This window comes from Coturnix japonica, chromosome W (genome assembly GCF_054131305.1).
Source record: "Coturnix japonica strain WE chromosome W, WE-NBRP24, whole genome shotgun sequence".
In the NCBI taxonomy this organism is placed as follows: domain Eukaryota; kingdom Metazoa; phylum Chordata; class Aves; order Galliformes; family Phasianidae; genus Coturnix; species Coturnix japonica.
Window position 1 is genome coordinate 20,734,242 of NC_140701.1, and position 20,701 is coordinate 20,754,942.

Below are 20,701 nucleotides of genomic sequence, written 5' to 3' on the forward strand. Positions count from 1 at the left end.
CCTGGGATGGTGAGAAACTAGCCATGGTTCTGGGAACTCAGCAAGGGAGTAGCTTTCAGTTGATAACAACAAGCTATTAAGATACTCGGGGATGGTATGTAATTGGGAACCAATGATGAGCTCTACTTTTGCAATATGTATGAGCTAATTATCTGTATTATAAAGGTACACGCAGCCAAGGAATAAAGGAGAATAGCTGATCATATGTCAATGACAGGTGTGGTCGTCTGCTTTTCTCCCGCTGTTCTGCAACAATTGGTGACCCCGACATGGCCTACCAGGAAGGATCGCAGCGGCGAAGGTGTTCGGATCCTTAAGCAGCAGGGATAGCATGCACCAGGAAAAGAAGGTGCAGGTGCTCTACGTGACCTTATAGAAGGGCCTAGCCGATACGGGCCGCCGACATCCTTTAAGGCTGCAACAGCGCGCTGACAAATAGGTATGGGAAGGCAAGCGGTTTATGAATTATTTTCATGCTTTTTTTAAAAAAAGTGTCAGGTATTTTCTTGCTTTTTTAAAAAAAAGTGTCAGGTATTTTCTTGCTTTTTGAAAAAAAAGAGTCAGGTTAAGGGGACAGACTTGCAAAAGGAACTCCCCGAGTTATTAGCTTATGGGTATGCTAAAGGGTTCTTTCAGAATCCGCATTTAGTGTACGATCTTGCTGAGTGGCGTAAATTTGGAGATGCAATTTTTCAGGGAATATTAGATGGGGATAAAACAGCTAAAAAATGCGGGAAGTGGTGGCGTGTGGTTTATAATGATTTGTTGCTACATCAGGCAGAAAAGGAAGCGGCAGAACAAGCTAGTGCTGTGCAGGGGAGGAATAAGACTTATAATGAATGGTCAGATTGCCCGGTGCCCCCTGCTTTGTCCACCGTAAAGTTGCTGCCGGCCGCCGAGCCTGCATTGCCGGTGGCTCCGGAGCCGAGTGCCCCGTCTCCGTCTCCCGGCACGTCTGTATCAGACAAGCCGCCTGCATCGACCATGGCGCTGCAGCCAGCCCCCTCGACCCCCCTTTGTAATGAGCCGCTCCCTGGGGCACAGAGTGACCTGGCGAAGGCCGTCGCGCGGGAGCGGGGGGGGCTTGGGCTGCGCTGGCGCGGGCTTGTTTAGAGGCAGGAGATGGTGAGGCGTTGGAAGCGGTGCAAAAGATGGTGCTGCCGGGGGGGGTATTCGCCTAATGCTGCAGGCGGGACACAGGCTGCTATCAGTGCTTTAGATTGGAAGTTGTTGTCACTATTGCAGTCTACGGTCAGTCAGTTTGGAGTAAAAAGTGAGCCAGCGAGACAGATACTGGATTATATCTGGAGTACTCAGGTTTTGTTGCCATCTGATTGTCGGGCTATAGCTAGGTTGATTTTTTCGCAGCACGAACAATTGCTATTTAATGCTTATTGGGAAGAGATGTGCCAACAGAGAGTTGCGATAGTTAGGCAGCCCGGAGATCCCTTGTATAATGTAACCGTTGAAGAACTTTTAGGGGTGGGTCCTTTCATCTGGACGGAAGCCCAGGCTTTATTAGGACCAGCTAAATGTAGGGAGTCAATGTATCTGGCCAGGCAGGCTATGGATAAGATCAAGGCACCAGGTGGGCTGCCGTCTTATATGGGAATCCAGCAGGGAAGAAATGAGGATTTTGGATCGTTTCTAGATAAGGTAGCCAGAGCCATAGAGAAGGCTGGAGTACCAGAGTACATGAGGGAAATAATGCTAAAACATTGTGCACTTCAGAATTGTAATGCTACAGCTCGTGGCATTCTAAGTACTTTGAGGAGTAACTGGACAATAGAGGAGGCGTTAGGCAGATTATCGAGTGTGCCCACGGGGGCTCAGGCTTTCATAGTTGAGGCTATTAAAGAGCTAGGGGCAGGATTAAAGGCACAGGCTGAGGCTTCCCAGAATCAAGTGTTAGCAGCTCTTGCACCCTTACAAGCGTCTGCGGTAACCAGTGCAGGCCCAAGCACCTCTTTTAAATGTTAAGGGACATTTGCGACGGAATTGCCAAGCTGTCGGTGTGTGGTGCCAGATCTGCCGCTCGGACAACCACAACACCGTCACCTGCCGTCGCCGGTCAAGAAACCTCCAGCCCAGCGCAAGAAAGAACAGCGGCCGCGCTCCGATACAAGCTACCGTTCCCAGCCAGCGGCCGCCTGCCCCCCCGCACACGTCCTTCGCCGCATTGTCGGCCTCTACGGCGCCCCCGCCCTCTGCTTCGCCCACGTGTTTCTCTGCGCCTCGCCATGCCGCCCCCCCCCTCGTCGTGCGCGGCTGCGTCTGTGCAGCCCGTGTATAACGTGGTTAAAGATGCGGATGGACCGAAACCAGAGGATCGTTGTGACCCCAGTCCTGTAGATCCAGAAAGCGAATCGGATGCATTTCCTCCTGATGATACTTTGTTTGGAGCAGGAATGACAAATTTCCCTACAGCGTACTGTGATGTCTTAGAGCAATGCAGAAAAGAAACAATATTAAGGGGTGATGCTGACACGTTGCAAACCTTTCCTAATCAGGTCCCCCATTTGGAATCCCTGCCTTGTGAGGCAGTGAAGGAGCTAAGAAAGTCAGTGAGAACATTCGGATTTCAGTCAGCCTTTACATACAATCTTTTGGTTGCAAACAGTGACAGTTACTCTATGACCCCTCACGATTGGAAAACTGTGTTAAGAATGATCCTCTCTCCTACGCAGTACACCGTGTTTGTGACTGAATACCAGCTACATAATTTGACTGATACCTCTTTGCCTCAAACTGGGACAAATCCATGTGGCACAGCACCTCTTCAACTGTGTCAGACAAATGTCACTCATGTTCCTGAATTTGGCTGTCTAAAATATGCACATATAACGATAGATACTCATTCTTCTTATGTATTTGCCACAGCACATACAGGTGAACACAGTCATGACACCCGTAAACACTGGTTATCTGCTTATGCTGCTATGGGAATCCCACATACTACAAAAACAGATAATGGGCCTGCATATACCTCTAAGGCCACTCAAACTTTCCTCCAAGAAGGGTGTGTTAAACATACTACAGCCATTGCTCATTCTCCCACTGAACAAGCTATCACTGATCACATTTATCAAACACTGAAATCCATTCTTATTATTAAACAAAAAAGGGGGAATATGGGAGACACACTACAAGAAATATTATGCAAGGTTTTGCTTGTTTTGCTTGTGCTGAATTTTTTGAAAATATTATGTAAGGTTTTGCTTGTTTTGCTTGTGCTGAAGTTTTTGAATCGTGTTCATACAGATACAGCTTATGTGGATCGTCATTTTGAGGCTTCCCCAATGCTAATGGAACAGCCTATGGTTAATGTTTGGAATATGGCCACAGGACTTTGGGACTGTTCCCTATCACTGACAACTTGGGGTCATGAATATGCTCGTATTTCCACAGGGACTGGCCCTATGTGGGTTCCAGCATGATATCTTCGGTCTCATCTGAAGGCAGAAAATAGCATCCAGCCTTTACAGTAATTGTAATTGTGTGTTTCTTACTTAGTGGTATTGCTTTGTAACTTGCTGTGTTATAGATAATATTAGTAATAGTTTGACATAGTGTGTGATAGTGATAGAACTAGAGGGAATGGTTTTAAGCTGCATCAGGGGAGATTCAGGCTGGACATTAGGAAGTATTACTTTTTCGGAAAGAGTAGTCAGGCACTGGAATGCCTGATATGTATTAGGGTGCATTGTACACCAGTGTCCACCAAGGCTTTATATTTCTGTGGTCGAGATGTGCCAGGCCACTTAATCCACACAGTCCAGTATACTCTATTGTCCTTTTCCCCCCCCTGGCTGGGGGCAGGTCCCCTCTATTGTTTACCTCGGTGGCTTGCAGCAACTGGAACTCTCCCTTTCTTGGAAGAGTTCACCTTGGTGGTTGTTTCACCTTGTAATTCTCTCACTCGTGCCTGAAGTGCAGAAGTGGATGAATTACCCCACTTCTTCATGTCCTCCCCATGACTGCAGAGGAAATACAACAAGGCAAGACGTGTAGTCTTATCGTTGTCATTTGCTTGAATACGAAGTGTCTTAGCGTTGTCATTTGCTTGAATACGAGGACGTCTCTTTTTTATGGTTGAGATTTTCGATGATACAGGTCGGAAGGAACTCATGTTGATTAGCTTTTTCAATAGGCGATCGTGGAAATCCTGGTCTCCATCATCTTGTACCACCGTGGATTCATCTACATCAGGCACATTAGCCAATTTGTCAATAATGTCACTTTGTGTTCCCTCCATTTTGTTTAACCTTTCCACTATTTTGACAATGGCTGAAGTGTTCAGATTAACATCTGTAGCGCTTATAAATAATTCAAGTTCCTGAAGCCTGCTAATTAGTTCATTCACAAGGGGTTTCCTTTCCCCTTTGCCATATAATAATGCAAGTGCACTGGCATGCTTTTCTGGAGCTGCCTTTGTAAAGTCACGCCACATTTGTCGTGGAACGCAGACTGCTTCAGGATCATGTAATTGGTTTGGATCATTACGATTGAATTGGGGGCTGTATAGAATTTCCACCAGAGCACTTTCTCTCAAAAATTGGATACCCTTCTCTATATCAGTCCATTTCTTTTTCTCAGGCTCCAAGTCCCGTTTAAAAGGGAATCTATCCCTTACTGCTATCAAGATCCGCTTCCAGAGGGTCTAGGACCGATTTTGGCATGTGCCAATACCTCTGTCCACATGTGAGTACTTGGAAATGCTACCCAGTTGGCGAGCTTCACTGCCATCAAGCCACACACTGTTGGCACCATTATCCCAGCAGCGAAGTAACCAAGTGACCATATGTTCTTTTGGATGACGTGTGAAATCCTTTCTTAGATCTCGAATTTCACTCATTTTAAATGATCGATCAATAATGGTCGTAATACTTTGCTCATCTTTTGCTCTATCAAGAGTCCCGGGTGTTGATGGTGGCAGCTGTGTCGATGAGGCTGCCCCATCTCTAAGTTTGGACTCGAGAAATTCTCGTAAAGAAAATCTAGCTTTTCGCTCCTCTTCTTCTTATGACTCCGACTCTTGTATTATTTCCTCCAGGTAACCCTCCTTCTTTTTCCTCTCTCCTAACTTTCTCTGCTCTTCTAACTTCTGCTCCTCTAACATCTTCTAATACCCGTCTAACATCCTCTGCTCCTCCAACTTCCTCTGGTCTTCTGACTCCCCCTGCTCTCCTGAGTCCCCCTGCTCTCCTGAGTCCCCCTGCTCTCCTGAGTCCTGCTCTCCTAACTGCCTCCGCTCTTCCAACTCCTTCTGCATTTTCTCTAACTGAGTTGAAACTCGTTTTGTCTTTCGCCCTCTTACAGAGGCAACCAACATTGTATCTGGTGTCCCCGATGGTTGGCCCAATTGGACTACATGTGCCCCCGGTGGCTGGTCAGATTGGACTGCATGTGCCCCCGGTGGCTGGTCAAATTGGACTACATGTGACCCCAATGGCTGATCAAATTGGACTACATGTGTCTCTGGTAGTTGGTTAAATACATTCAGCTCACCCAGGAGGGCACATAGCTGGTCTCGGAGAGCATTCCGCTCAAACTGGACGGCACCGAGCTCAGTCTGGAGGCTGTCGTAGTTGGACTGGAGAGTGTTGTACCCAAACCGGAGAACGTTATGCTTGGCCTGGAGGGCATTGTGCTCAGTCTGGAGAGTGTTGTGCTCAGTCTGAAGAGTGTTATGCTCGGACTGGAGGGTGTCGCAATTGGGTTGGGAGGCATAGTGCTTGGGCTGGAGGGTGCCGCGCTCAGACTGGAGGGCGTCATACTTGGACTGGAGAGTGTTGTACCCGGACCCGAGGGCATTGTGCTCAGTCTGGAGAGTGTTGTGCTCGGTCCGGAGGGCATTGTGCTCAGTCTGGAGAGTGTTGTGCTTGGTCCGGAGGGCATTGTGCTCAGTCTGGAGAGTGTTATGCTTGGACCGGAGGGCGTTATGCACGGACTGAAGAGTGTTGTGCTCGGACTGGAGGGTGTTGCGCTCGGACCGGAGGGCGTTATGCTCGGACTGCAGAGTATTGTGCTCGGGCTGGAGGGTGCCGCGCTCAGACTGGAGGGCGTCATACTTGGACTGGAGAGTGTTGTACCCGGACCAGAGGGCATTGTGCTCAGGCTGGAGAGTGTTGTGCTCGGTCCGGAGGGCATTGTGCTCAGTCTGGAGAGTGTTGTGCTTGGTCCGGAGGGCATTGTGCTCAGTCTGAAGAGTGTTGTGCTCTGTCCGGAGGGCATTGTGCTCAGTCTGGAGAGTGTTATGCTTGGACCGGAGGGCGTTATGCATGGACTGAAGAGTGTTGTGCTCGGACTGGAGGGTGTTGCGCTCGGACCGGAGGGCGTTATGCTCGGACTGAAGAGTATTGTGCTCGGGCTGGAGGGTGCCGCGCTCACACTGGAGGGTGTCATACTTGTACTGGAGAGTGTTGTACCCGGATCAGAGGGCATTGTGCTCAGTCTGGAGAGTGTTGTGCTCGGCCCAGAGGGCATTGTGCTCAGTCTGGAGAGTGTTGTGCTCGGCCCAGAGGGCATTGTGCTCAGTCTGGAGAGTGTTGTACCCGGACCTGAGGGCATTGTGCTCAGTCTGGAGAGTGTTGTGCTTGGTCCGGAGGGCATTGTGCTCGGTCTGGAGAGTGTTGTACCCAGACCGGAGGGCATTGTGCTCAGTCTGGAGAGTATTGTGCTCGGTCCGGAGGGCATTGTGCTCGGACTGAAGAGTGTTGTGCTCAGACTGGAAGGTGTCGCAATTGGGTTGGAAGGCATCATGCTTGGGCTGGAGCGTGCTGCGCTCAGACTGGAGGGCGTCGTACTTAGACTGGAGAGTGTTGTACCCGGACCGGAGGGCGTTGTGCTCTGACCGGAGGATGTTACACTCAGACCGAAGGGCACTGTGCTCTGACCGAAGGGCGTTGTGCTCGGACTGGAGAGCGTTGTACCCGGACTGGAGGACGTTATGCTCGGATCGGAGGGTGTCGAGTTTGGATTGCATACTCTCATTCTCGGCCCTGAGATTCTCTCTCTCAACCTCAAAATCTTCCCTCTCGGGAATGGTATTGAATAAGGCCCGATAAGCATTAGCTAGGCCCCAAGTCATTTGTGCCTCCTTAGATCTGCCTGAGCCACAACATTCCTGTCTCAAATATGCGGTCAAACACTCAGGATTCTTTAAGTGTTCAGGAGTAAAGCTCCATGACACTAGAGATGTCTGCCCTCTAAAAGTCTCTCCAAAGTCTCTCCACACTCCCTGCCACTCAGTATTCTCTGATTCTAGGGAAGACTTCCTCCTGATGTAACAAATGTAATAAATCCAAGAACCAATAAGTAAAAAAGTCAACATTAAGTTCAGGGAGATTGACACAACTGACAGTGTGGTCCACTGGGACAACTGTTCATTCGAAGACTGCTTAAAGGATGCAAAGAAAAAAGGAAGAGCACGCTCAAAAACCACCATTTCCGTACTATTGGTTGCATTAGTTACATTAGTTGCTCCCTCTGGAGCTGCATGCAAATACCAAGTAAGCGTTGCTAACCATGCTTTCAATCTATTATACATTCCTATAAATTCATAGGAAAAAAAGGCTAGCTTAAACATAGTCCAATATTTTTGGAGCATTATAAAAGAGGAACTAATGAAATGCAGTACCTTATAAAGCAAACTTAGGAGAGGGAGCATTTTTTTTATTTATTTATTTTTTTTTCAATAGAGAGGGAAAGAAAGTAAATGATGTGGAATACTGATAGCAAAATTACAAAATTATTAAACAATGAGAAACTGACTGAAGGGGAGTAGAGAAAGGGGAGAGAGATTGCAGGATATGTACGGTTTGAGCGGGCTGTGAGCTCACTCACAGACAATGACAAGGTAAGTCTCACTGCAGACCATTCAGCTGCTTTTCATAGAGGGTTAACTTAATCTAGGACATCACGTAGCAGATCTGGCTGCAGGCACTGCATGTTTGTTTACTTTGTTAAAAGCCTTCTGCTCCATCTGAGGGCTTTAGTGATGCAGTGTCAGAGCACAGCTCTGAAGGCAGCCTGCTTGTTGAGCTGCCCAGGGTGCTGCGGGGAGACGTGTGGGGAGAAGAAGCCCCCCGGCAGGGCTTCTGCTGCCACAGCTGCTACCTGGGGCAAAGGGATCACAGTTCCACTGCAAAACTGTATGTTTCCTAGGGCCCTTTGCAACAGGAGAGCCAAGGCAGGGATTTTCCATTTCCTGTTCTTAGGGAAGGAAAGAGGATTGGTGGTAGATATCTAAATGGGTTGTCAACTTTGAACACAGCTCTGAGACTCCCAAATATTTCTTCAGTCCATCCAGAGTTTTGTGAACAGTTGTTCACAGGTTGTTCTTTCAGCCTCTCCTTCCTAAAAGGATGCAGTCTGTTTCAGTTACAGTTGCTTTCTGCAGACATTAATAGTTCACTTGTCCTGTTAACAGGCTGATATCTCTGAGACAATTTAAAGTGCACAGAGGCTGGGGCTGGGGTCTCGAAGAGCAGCTGCAGTAAAGAGGAAAATATCCAGGAGGCTGGAATACAATTATGATATGAGAAGAAAGAAAGAGCTCCCTAATCTTCTACTCCTTAAGAGATGCTGAAGGTCATGAAAATAAATACAAGTTGTGGAGCTGAATGATCATTTTCCCATGGGAAAGGAAAAATTTATAGTACAGCAGGAGGAGTGTCACTGAGAAAGGTCTGGACTTGTCATTATCTTCTGCACTCTGAACAGGACTCCAAGACCAGGAACAGCAGATGTCCAACAGCAGCTCCATCAGCAAGTTCCTCCTTCTGCCGCTGGGAGACACGCGACAACTGCAGCTCCTGCACTTCTGGCTCTTGCTGGGCATCTACCTGGCTGCCCTCCTGGGCAACGGCCTCATCAGCACAGCCGTAGTATGCGACCGTCGCGTGCACACCCCCATGTACTTCTTCCTCCTCAACCTGGCCCTCCTCGACCTGGGAAGCATCTCCACCACTCTCCCCAAAGCCATGGCCAATGCCCTCTGGGACACCAGGGCCATCTCCTACACAGGATGTGCTGCACAGCTCTTTTTCTTTATCTTCTTTGCCTCAGCAGAGTATTTCCTTCTCACCATCATGTCCTATGACCGCTACGTTGCCATCTGCAAGCCCTTGTACTACGGGACCTTGATGGACAGCAGAGCTTGTGCCACCATGGCAGCAGCTGCCTGGGGCACTGGGGTTCTCCTCTCTCTTCTGCACACTGCCAGTATGTTTTCACTGCCTCTCTGCCAAGGGAATGTTGTGAACCAGTTTTTCTGTGAAATCCCTCAGATCCTCAAGCTCTCCTGCTCAGCCGCCACCTCAGGGAGGTTGTGCTTAACATTTTTAGTTCCTTTTTAGGGTTTGGCTATTTTGTTTTCATAGTGGTGTCCTATGTGCAGATCTTTAAGGCTGTTCTGAGGATGCCCTCTGAGCAGGGATGGAACAAAGCCTTCTCCACGTGCCTCCCTCACCTGGTCGTGGTCTCCCTGTTTCTCAGCACTGCTTCTTTTGCCTACCAGAAGCCCTCGTCCATTTCCTCCCCACCCCTGGACCTGACAGTGGCACTTCTGTACTCAGTGGTTCCTGCAACACTGAACCCTTTTATCTACAGCATGAGGAACAGGGAGATCAAGCACGCTCTCAGGAAGGTGTTGCAATACACACTATTCCATCTTCAATAAAGTGCACGTCTTCCTCACATGATTTCCAGTGATGCTTCTTCATGTGTTATGCATCTTTGATTGTCTGACTGCGTGTCATATAGCAATCCACAAAAAAAATGTTATTGAACTTTTAAATAAAAATTTATTTCACTTCACTAATTTCCGTTTTCTCACTCCAATAGCTCATGTAAACCCGGAACCACATTCCCTGAATAGGTTAAGGGATACCTAAAATGCTTTCAAAGTAGACTTTTCCTTACCTTTTCTCTCTTCCTACTTTGTCATGGGCTGGGGGAGGTACAGCCACGGACAGCAGCACAACAGGCTCTTTTCATTCCTGCTCTCTTTCCAGTGCTGCAATGCTCTGAAGTCCTCTCATTTGTGCAGGCCTGAAGGTCATGTGTGTCTCACAACTGTCCTGTGGTCTCAACAACAGCACTCCAGGGCTGCAGTCAGTAGGCAGCAATATGAATGGCTGTGTCAGAGCTGGTCTCCTTGCTGGCACTGCCATAACAAGAGGGTCACTTCAGAGCAGCACCAGAGAACTGGAGGCCTCTTCCAAAGCTGGTGTAAGGAATATACCTCAGGAACTGCTCCCTGAGAAGCCCTCGAGATCTTTTGGTGCTCTTCAGTGTGTGACCAGATCAGATGGAATAGTCCCATGGAGATCAGTAAGCGACTCAGGACAGTGCTGTGGTTTAAGGTTTATGGGTTGAGATAAAAAGAAAAGGATAATAATTATGACAAATGTATTTATAAATATATAATATATTTAGTATATTTTCACACATATAAAACATTTGCTGTTGCAAGCATATATGAACTAATCCCTATTCTTATCTGTTTGCAAGTCCAGGACTAGTTGCAGGGCTTTTAACAGCCACAGGGTTCACTGTAGGAGCTGAAGTGTCAGTGAAGAAGTCAGGCTGTTGCAGGAGTTGAAGGACCTCAGAGTTCATTGCCAGAGCTGGAACCACCATAAGGACATGTGATTATGTTGGAGCAGCCACTGGGCTCATTGGAGGGGTTGGAGAGACCACAGGGCTGTACCTCCTGGCACAGTGCACCTCCCTTGGGTGGCATTTGTTGCATTTTCTTATCGCAATACTTGGAATAGCTACAGGACCTGTAGCAGGAGTGACTGCAGAGCTCATTATGAGGGGTGGAGTGACAGCGGGATCTGTCCCAGAGCTTGGAGCAACCACAGGGCATGAAGCAAAACCTTGGAGCTGCTGCAGAATCTGTACCAGGAGTTGCAGAGGCTGCAGCACTGTCAGCAGATCCAACTCTCTAGATCTGGCACACTGCAGTCATTTGTGCATGTTTGGGATTAACAGGGCCACTGCAGACCTGCCCCCAATATTCTACCAGTTTCTCAGGATCCTTCAGTTGCTCAGAGATGAAGTTCCAAAGACCTGGGGGTGCTCACCGCTCCAGGCAGCTGCCCAGACCGTCCCACACCCCCTGCCATGTAGAGCCTTCTCACCTTGTGGCAGATATCTCACTGATATTCCTGAATAATTGTTTAACCTCAGTCATAGAATCATAGAAACACCAAGGTTGGAAAAGACCTAAAAGATCATCTAGTCCAACCCTTCACCTATTACCAATAGCTCCCACTAAACCATGTCCCTCAACACAACATCCAGTCGTTCCTTGAACACCCCTGGGCTCCCAGAGGAGACTATGTAAAATGTGTAATTCCTAATCATATCGACAATATTACTTCTAAAACCCAAAGAGGACCACAGAGCTCAATGTGCACAAAATTTCACTTTGTCAGCTGCCAATTTTATCATGATACAAACTAAGTTCAAACAGCATACCAAAATAAATACCCTAATCCAGCCCTCAGAGTTGACAAATGCAGCAAGGAAAAGAAGCAGCAAGCAAGGAGCTGTGCAATGCAGCTTCATGAGAAGACTCAACAAGCTATCCAGGTCCTTCTGTAGTTCCCTTCTCCCCTCAGGCATATGAACACTCCCTACCAACTTGGTGTTGTCTGCAAATTTACTGAGTGTGCACTCAATGCCCTCATCAAGATCATCAATGAAGAAATACAGAAGCTATACAGTATTGCAGCGTTTGAGGCACGGACTCAGATGTGAATGATCCAAATCTGGCTGTACTGAGTGCCAGAGCATGGCCCTTGCAGTGCTGGGTGAGGGAGGCAGTGATTGTGTTCACTGTGACCAGGTGAACTACTTGCTCAGCCTCGTAGTTGACCTGAAGGAGGAAGTGGAGAGGCTGAGGACTATAAAAGAGTGTGAGAGGGAGATTGACTGGTGGTGTCAGTCCCTCTCAGCCTCAAGTTCTCAGCAAACAGTCGAGGCTCCTAATAGAGCATGTCAGCCCCTGCCACCTCACAAACAGGTGGTAAAGGGGAACCAGCCAGCTGGCAACACTGCAGCCGGCCCCCTGTCCTCTGTTCCCCCCAGCAGTAACTTGAGAAGGGAGGAGGAGTGGAAACGGGTACCTGCTCGACGGAAGGAGCATCCTCCATCACGACCATCCCCGGCTCCCCAGGTGCCTCTGCGAAACCGGTTTGAGGCCCTGGAACTTGAGGGGGGGACTAGTGAGAGTGTGGAAACAGGTGCACCCATGAGGTTGCCACAGGTGAAGCGGTCACCCCGAAGCCTCAAGACTGCTTCTACACATAAGGACAGAAGGGTGATTGTTGTAGGTGACTCCCTTCTGCAAGGAACAGAAGGCCCTATATGCCGGCCTGACCCTACCCGCAGAGAAGTGTGCTGCCTTCCTGGGGCACGGGTCAGGGACATTTCAAAGAAAATTTCTAGATTGATTCATCCTTCAGACTACTACCCACTTTTAATAATTCAGGCTGGCAGTGAGGAAGTTGGCAAGGAAAGCCTGAGGTCCATCAAGAAAGACTTCAGGGGAATGGGGCGAATACTTGAAGGAGCTGGGGTGCAGGTGATCTTTTCTTCTATGCCCGTGGTGTCAGGAAAAGGTACAGGGAGGATCCAAAAAACCCAGCTCTTAAACAGATGGCTTAAGAGCTGGTGCAGACACAAGAATTTCGGCTATTTTGACCATGGGGCAATCTACACTGCACCTGGAATGATGGCTGCTGATGCAAGCAGCCTGTCCCTGAGGGGTAAGAGGGTATTAGCTGAAGAATTAGCGGGACTCATTGATAGGTCTTTAAACTAGGAACGAAGGGGGAAGGGGGCAAAATAAGGGCTACTGGGGTTGAACGGTGCATTCAAGGGATTGTACCAAACTCCGTGGGCAATGATTGCAGAGTGCAAAAGGAGGGAGTAGGGCAGGGGGATGCTGGGGATGCTGCTGTTCTAGCGGATCCTGGATCGCTTGTGAAGGTGGTGAGACGGACAGCCCGGCTGAAGTGCCTTTATACTAATGCACGGAGCCTGAGTAACAAGCAGGAGGAACTGGAAACTGTGATGCACTCCGAAAATTATGACATTGTTGCTATCACAGAAACATGGTGGGATGACTCCCACAATTGGGATACTACCATCGATGGCTATAGGCTCTTTAGGAGAGATAGGCGAGGTAGGAAGGGTGGGGGAGTTGCTCTTTATGTCAGAGATTGGATAAACTGTGAGGAGCTCCCCATGAGAAACAGTCAAGAACAGGTTGAGAGCCTGTGGGTTAGGATTAGAGATGGGACTAATAAAGGTCAGCTGGTATTAGGGGTATACTACAGGCCACCTGATCAAGGGGAGGCTGCTGATGAGGCTTTCTTGCTCCAGATGCGTGAGGCATCTAGCTCACAGGCTCTTGTCCTGGTGGGGGACTTCAACCATCCGGACATCTGTTGGGAAAACCACACGGCGAGCTGCAAGAGCTCCAGAAGGCTCTTGGAATCCATTGATGATAGCTTTCTGGTTCAGGTATTGGACAGACCGACCAGAGGTCAAGCGTTGCTGGACCTGCTGCTCACCAACGCTGAGGAGATAATCAAAGGCGTCAAGGTTGGAGGATGCCTGGGCTCCAGCGATCATGCCCTGGTTGAGTTTGTGATCTCAAGCGATGTGGGCCTGGCAAAGAGCAGGACCAGGATGCTCAACTTTAGAAGAGCAGACTTCAAGCTTCTCAATGGAATGCTGGCCAAGATCCCCTGGCGCGCTGCCCTCAAAGATAAGGACGTTGAGGAGAGCTGGCTACTGTTCAAGGATGCCCTCCTGGCAGCACAAGAGGTCTCCATTCCCCTGATTAAGAAAGTGGGCAGGAGAGGTAGAAAACCGGCATGGCTCAGCAAGGACCTGCTAAGAGAACTGAGGGTGAAGAAAGGGGTGTACAAGCTCTGGAAACAAGGCTGTGTCACCCGGGAAGAATACAGGGATGCCGTCCGAACTTGCAGACGTGGGATCAGGAAAGCCAAGGCGCAGGCAGAACTGAACTTGGCGAGGGACGTGAAAAACAATAAGAAAACCTTCTACAGGTACATTGGCCAGAAGAGACAGGCCAAAATGGGCGTACCTACTCTGGTAAATTTAAAAGGAGAAATGGCTTCAACAGATGAAGAGAAAGCTGAGGTGCTGAATGAGTTCTTCACCTCGGTCTTCACTGGTGGCCAGGATTCTAGTCTTTTTCACGTCCCTAAGTCTTGCACCCCCATACCTCTATGTGGGGACCAAGGAGGTAAATCCCTCCCCACTGTAAGGGTAGAGCAAGTCCGAGAGTGCCTCCTTAGACTGAATGAGTATAAGTCTATGGGGCCAGATGGCGTGCATCCCAGGGTCCTGAAGGAGCTGGCTGAGGTGGTTGCTGAGCCGCTCTCCATCATATTTGAGAAGTCATGGCTGTCATGTGAGGTCCCAGATGATTGGAGGAAGGGTCACGTCACTCCCATTTACAAGAAGGGGAGCAGGGAGGACCTGGGTAACTACAGGCCAGTGAGTCTCACCTCTGTGCCTGGGAAGATTATGGAACAGATCCTCCTGGACAACATGCTTGATCACATAAAGAACGAGCATGTGATCCGAGACAGCCAGCATGGCTTCACCAGGGGAAGGTCATGCTTAACTAATCTTGTGGCCTTCTATGATGGAGTGACGGCGTTGGTGGATGAAGGGAAGGCGACCGATGTCATTTACCTGGACCTGAGCAAGGCCTTTGACATGGTCCCCCATCACATCCTCATCTCCAAATTGGAGGGAGGTGGATTTGATGGGTGGACAACTAGATGGATAAGCAATTGGTTGAAAGGCCGCAGACAGAGGGTGGTGGTCAATGGCTCTATGTCCAGGTGGAGGCCGGTAACGAGCGGTGTCCCTCAAGGGTCTGTCTTGGGACCGGTGCTCTTTAACATCTTTATTAATGACATCGATGAGGGAATGGAGTGCACCCTCAGCAAGTTTGCTGATGACACCAAGCTGAGTGGTGCAGTCGATACGGTGGAGGGAAGGGATGCCATTCAGAGGGACCTTGACAGGCTGGAAAGCTGGGCTTGGGTGAACCTAATGAGGTTCAACACGGCAAAGTGCAAGGTTTTGCACTTGGGCCGGAAGAACCCCAGGCACCTGTACAGGCTGGGAGGAGTTGTCCTTGAGAGCAGCTCGGCAGAAAAAGACCTAGGGGTCCTGATAGATGAGAAACTTAACATGAGCCAGCAGTGCGCTCTGGCAGCCCGGAAAGCAAATGGGATCCTGGGCTCCATCAGGAGAGGGGTGGTCAGCAGGGATAGGGAGGTGATCGTCCCTCTCTACTCTGCTCTTGTGAGGCCCCATCTGGAGTACTGTGTCCAGGTGTGGAGCCCTCAGTACAAAAAAGATATGGAGATTTTGGAAAGGGTCCAGAGGAGGGCCACAAAGATGATCAGGGGGCTGGAGCACCTCCCCTATGAGGACAGGCTGAGGGAGTTGGGTTTGTTCAGCCTGGAGAAGAGAAGGTTGCGGGGTGACCTCATTGCAGCCTTTCAATACCTGAAGGGAACTTACTCCCAGGAAGGGAGTAAACTCTTCGAAAGGGCTGATAATAGCAGGACTAGGGGAAATGGTTTTAAGTTGAAGGAGGGAAGATTTAGGTTGGATGTTAGGGGAAAGTTCTTTACTAGAAGAGTGGTTAGGTCCTGGAACAGGCTGCCCAGTGAGGTTGTGGATGCCCCGTCCTTGGAGGTGTTCAAGGCCAGGTTGGACGGGGCCCTGGGCAACCTGATCTAGTAAAGGTGTATGTTTGGTGGCCCTGCTAGGCAGGGGGGTTGGAACTACATGATCCTTGAGGTCCCTTCCAACCCGGGTAATTCTGTGATTCTGTGATTCTGTGAAATCATTTATTACAAGTTCTCACATCCCTTATATACCTTCGCAAGTTGTTATTTTCTAACTTTCCCATCCGCCCTTACAGCTTTCCCAAACACCTTTACATGTCAACAAAGCATTCTACAAAATACTTTTCAACTGTCCATGCAGGCACATATCCAATCAGAGCTGTGAGACTTCTTCTCCTTGCAGAGGTGTCCTTGGTTCTCATGCTGTTTATCTTGCTCCACAGCTGCTGTTCTGTACAGCTTTTCTTGTATTCCCACACAATATAGATTCCAAAACCCAAAGATGACAACTGAGATGAATTTGCACAAAACTTCATTTTGTCAGCTGCAAGTTTTGTCATGACATAACCAAAGTCAAACAGCATAGCAAAATAAATAACCTAATCCAGCATCCAGATCTGACAAAAAATGCAGCAGGGAAAACAAACACCAAGCAAGGAGATGTGCAGTGAAACTTCCTGAGAAGGTTCAATGAGCTCCACAAAGAGGGAAACAATCAGCATCATGGCCAGCAATTCTCCAGCTCCCACGGAGCCCTGAGTTATCTCGCTCTGGACAAATGTGCTGTTATCTCAACCCTTGGAGCCTCACATCGGGCACCAAAATGATCGTGGTTGTTAAACCCAACATGTGGCTCAGCATCACACAGTGATTGTGCACTGCCCATTCCCAGTGGGATGGGGAACAGAACTGGAGTGAAAAAAAAGTTCAACTTGTGTGCTGAAATGAAGGTATTTACTAAGAGAGATAAAAGGAGAGGTGTAATAGTTACCACTACATATCTTTTCATATGGAATAGTACGTAACAATTGACGCACAAGCCCTTGCACAGCACTACCACACTGATGCCCAGCTGGCCCCTAGGCAGCAGAACAGAGCTAGATGAACTCCCACCCCTTCCAGTACTCCTCCTGCTTGCTGTCAGATGGTACAGAACGACCCTTTGGCCACTTTAAGGCATCTGTCCTCACTCTGTTCCCTCCCAGCACCTTGAGCCCTCCACTGACCATGGCCTTGGCTCTGTACAACACTACAGAGATTACCAAGTCCAACCCCCCTACCAAAGAAGGTTCCTTACACCATGTCATAGAATCATAAAATCACCAAGTTTGTAAAAGACCTAAAAGATCATCCAGTCCAATATTTCACCTATTACCAATAGCTCTCCCTAAACCATGTCCCTCAACACAACATCCAGTCATTCCTTGAACACCCCCAGGGTCAGTGACTCCACCACCTTCCTGGGCAGTCCATTCCAGTGCCTGACCACCCTGTTTGAGAAGTAATATTTCCTAATGTCCAGCTTGAATCTCCCCTGCGGTAGCTTGAAACCATTCCTTCTGGTCCTATCACTAATGACATGAGACGAGGCCGACCCCCAGCTCACTACATCCTCCCTTCAGGAAGTTATAGAGAGCAATGAGGTCTCCCCTGAGCCTCCTCTTCTCCAGGTTGAACATTCCCAGCTCCTTCAGCCTCTCCTCATAAGGCCTGTGCTCCAGACCCCTCACCAGCTTGGTTGCCCTCCTCTGAACAAGTTCCAGGGCCTCAATGTCTTTCTTGCAGTGAGGGGCCCAAAACTGGACACAGTACACGAGGTGTGGCCTCACCAGAGCTGAGTACAGAGGAACAATCACCTCTCTGTTCCTGCTGGCAACACTGTTTCTGATGCAAGCCAGGATGCCCTTGGCCTTATTGGCCACCCGGGCACACTGTCGGCTCATGTTCAGCCGAGCATCAATCAATACCCCCAGGTCCATTTCCTCTATACAGTCCTCCAGCCACTCTGCCCCAAGCCTGTAGCGCCGTCCAGGGTTATTTTAGCTGAACTGCAGGACCTGGCACTTGGTCTTGTTGAACATCAACATCCTTTCCCTTGTCCACCAGACGGGTCACTTAATCATAGAAGGAGATCAGGTTGGTCATGAAGGACCTGCCCATTGTGAACCCATGCTGGCTAGGCCTGATCCCCTGGTTGCCCCGCATGTGCAGAGTGATCTCCCTCAAGACAATCTTCTCCATAACCTTCCGTGGCACTGAGGTCAGGCTAAAAGGCCTATAGTTCCCTGGGTCCTCCTTACTACTCTTTTTGTAGATGGGAGTCACACTGGCGAGCCTCCAGTCTTCTGGGACCTCACCAGTCAACAAGCAGTGCTGATAGATGGTGGAAAGCGGCTCGGCTTCTATCCATCTATCACATCCATCCAACACTTCCATCTATACATATCTCAGTCCATCTTTCTATTTTTCTATCAGGGCTAGTACTGTTCTACCCCTGCCCTGGGTTCAGTGCATGATCCATGCTGGTGAGGTGTGGTCTGCAGTGTTGTGAAGGCAGGGGAAGAAGAGGAAGGAGGAGATCAGAGCTGTGTGATACAGCAAAAAGAAATGCTTATCTCTCAGCATCTTCTGGTATCTGAAAGCCATACTGTAACTCACACAGCGAACCTTGTCCACAAGATAAAACAAACAGCCCTGTGGGGGCACAGCCCTTATCTAAACCTGAAGGGGAGGTGGATTTGATCTGAATGCAACCATTCAGGTATGAGACCTGAATTACCTCCTTGGTACAACCTCAGAACCTCAGTCTGATGAAAACCAAAATGTTCCTCTCTCTTTTCCTAGTCTACAGCCTCCAGTGACAAGAACTACTCATACACTAAAGTATTTTCTCTCTCAAGCCCGTTAGGTTGTCCCATATACTCGAGAGCTAAGGGCAACTTACCTTTGCCAACATCAGAAGATAAAGTGGATGTTCACGTTGGCTCAGTGAGTTGCAGAGATAGGACAAAAATTATCTTCTGTGTCACACGTTCCTCCCAGAGAAAGTAGAAAGAAAGGCTTGATGTTCTTTCTGTTTACATACCAGTACACATGTAGGTCTCACAGTGCACTGGCCCTGCAAACCAGGACAGCCTCTCTCCTTCCCCATCCCCAGCGCAGATGCATCCAGCTCTGCCATCTCTCCTCACCCACTGCCAACACCCCAAATACTGAAACCTGCTGATCTCAGAGTGTTTGAGCAAGGGCTGAGTCACTGATGAGATAAAATCAGGTTGAAGTTAGCACAGAGTGAGTTCAGTACACTACGGTTGATTCTATTCTCCATCAGTTTCCTCAGATTCTCTTCTCTTGCTGACCATTCCCTCACTCCTTATCTCAACTACCCTTATTCCCCTTGTTGTTTTTTTTTTACTTTGTATTATTCTTTAAAACTCTTTCTAATTCTCACATTATCCATCTTACAAGGGAGGGGTGGAACATGTAACTTCAGCAGACACAGTGTTAACAGAGGACATGATAAACCATTGGTACTTACATCTGATCAACATTATCTAACAATCTATCACACCGCCAGTGCAGATCTATTGCATTCCAACATATCACCAGTCCATGAATATTTATTGATTGCACTGAGATCACCAGTGTCCTCTCCCCTTTCTATCTCTTTATCTCTTTTGGCTATCTAGGCATTTTTGTTTTGTTCAGCATCATGACAACTATGTGACTAACACAGCCAACAGAGAAGCTGAACAAGCCATGATGCCCCAGCACAGAGTGCCATCACACACATCTATTTACAGCAGACCAGAAGTAGACACGTGTTATTGTGGTCTTTTACTATCAACCCCACTGCACGTGAAGAAAAAAGGGGGGAAGCTGAAAAACTACATGAAAAAAACACGTTCTTCATATACAAGAGGAATTCAGGTTGTCTGCATTAGGTATTAACAATGCGTTGTTCCGGCAAACTAACCCAAGACTCCTCCCAAACACTCCCATCGTTCAGACCATGCTTGTGCTCTTCCTAATATCTGTAGGAGCAGGCACAGCGCTGCAGAGGGACTTTAATGTAATGTCACAGGTGTGACTGCCAAGATTGTGAGCAGGAAGGGTAAAATGGGGAAGAAAACCCACTAATGTCTTTTCAGAACTTGTTCCTGGTGCTAGAAACCATCTTACCTACATAAATGAATGGACACCACTTTGTGGTGCGTAACACCTGACAACACATCTGAACTGAAAGGCAAAATAAGACACAACTATTTTCAGTGGGATAAAAATATGCAAGAAAATAAATAAATAAATCACAAGTAAGGAATCAAAATAAACTTTCAGAATCAGAATTCCATCTCCAGAGGTGAGGGAGCACATGGTTATGGTGCTGCCCCATGCAGGGAGCATGGCAAGAGCCAACACCAAGCTGGTGCCTTGCCCTACAGAAGCTTGATGGCTGGGAAAACTTGCAGCCAGAGTGCCTAAGGCCAATGATACGTAGGCAGGTGGGTGAGCTGGCAGCAGGCAAGGCAAGCTTGCCTGTCAGACAGCCTAGCCAAGGCCTGATTATTTCCACTGAAAGCTTTGGCGGAATCGAAACGTTTCCGTGGAACATTTCAATTCAGTCTAATCAGCATTTTTGGATGGAAAAGTCTTCTGAAGGAAAATTTACTTCCAACTCATTTATTTCCGTGGCCAATGAGTGTGGTGTGGGTGTAAGGCATGGGCATGTCAGAGAGCTGGCAATTGACACATCCTTTGGCAGGCAAGAATCATCTCCCTCCTCAGTATCAACATACCATGCCACCCTTAGCAAACACCAGAAACTGATTTTGGCCATGATTTGGTGCATTTGGGGAGACAGGCTGGAATGACATGCGTGGGGGTGGATTTTACTGCGAGCAAGTCACCAAAGAGCTTATCAGAGTCTTTGGTAGACCTTATCACTGTGAAACCCTGGAAGACCAGAGTGTGAGAGAAGAGCAAGCAGTGTCTGTTTGCTT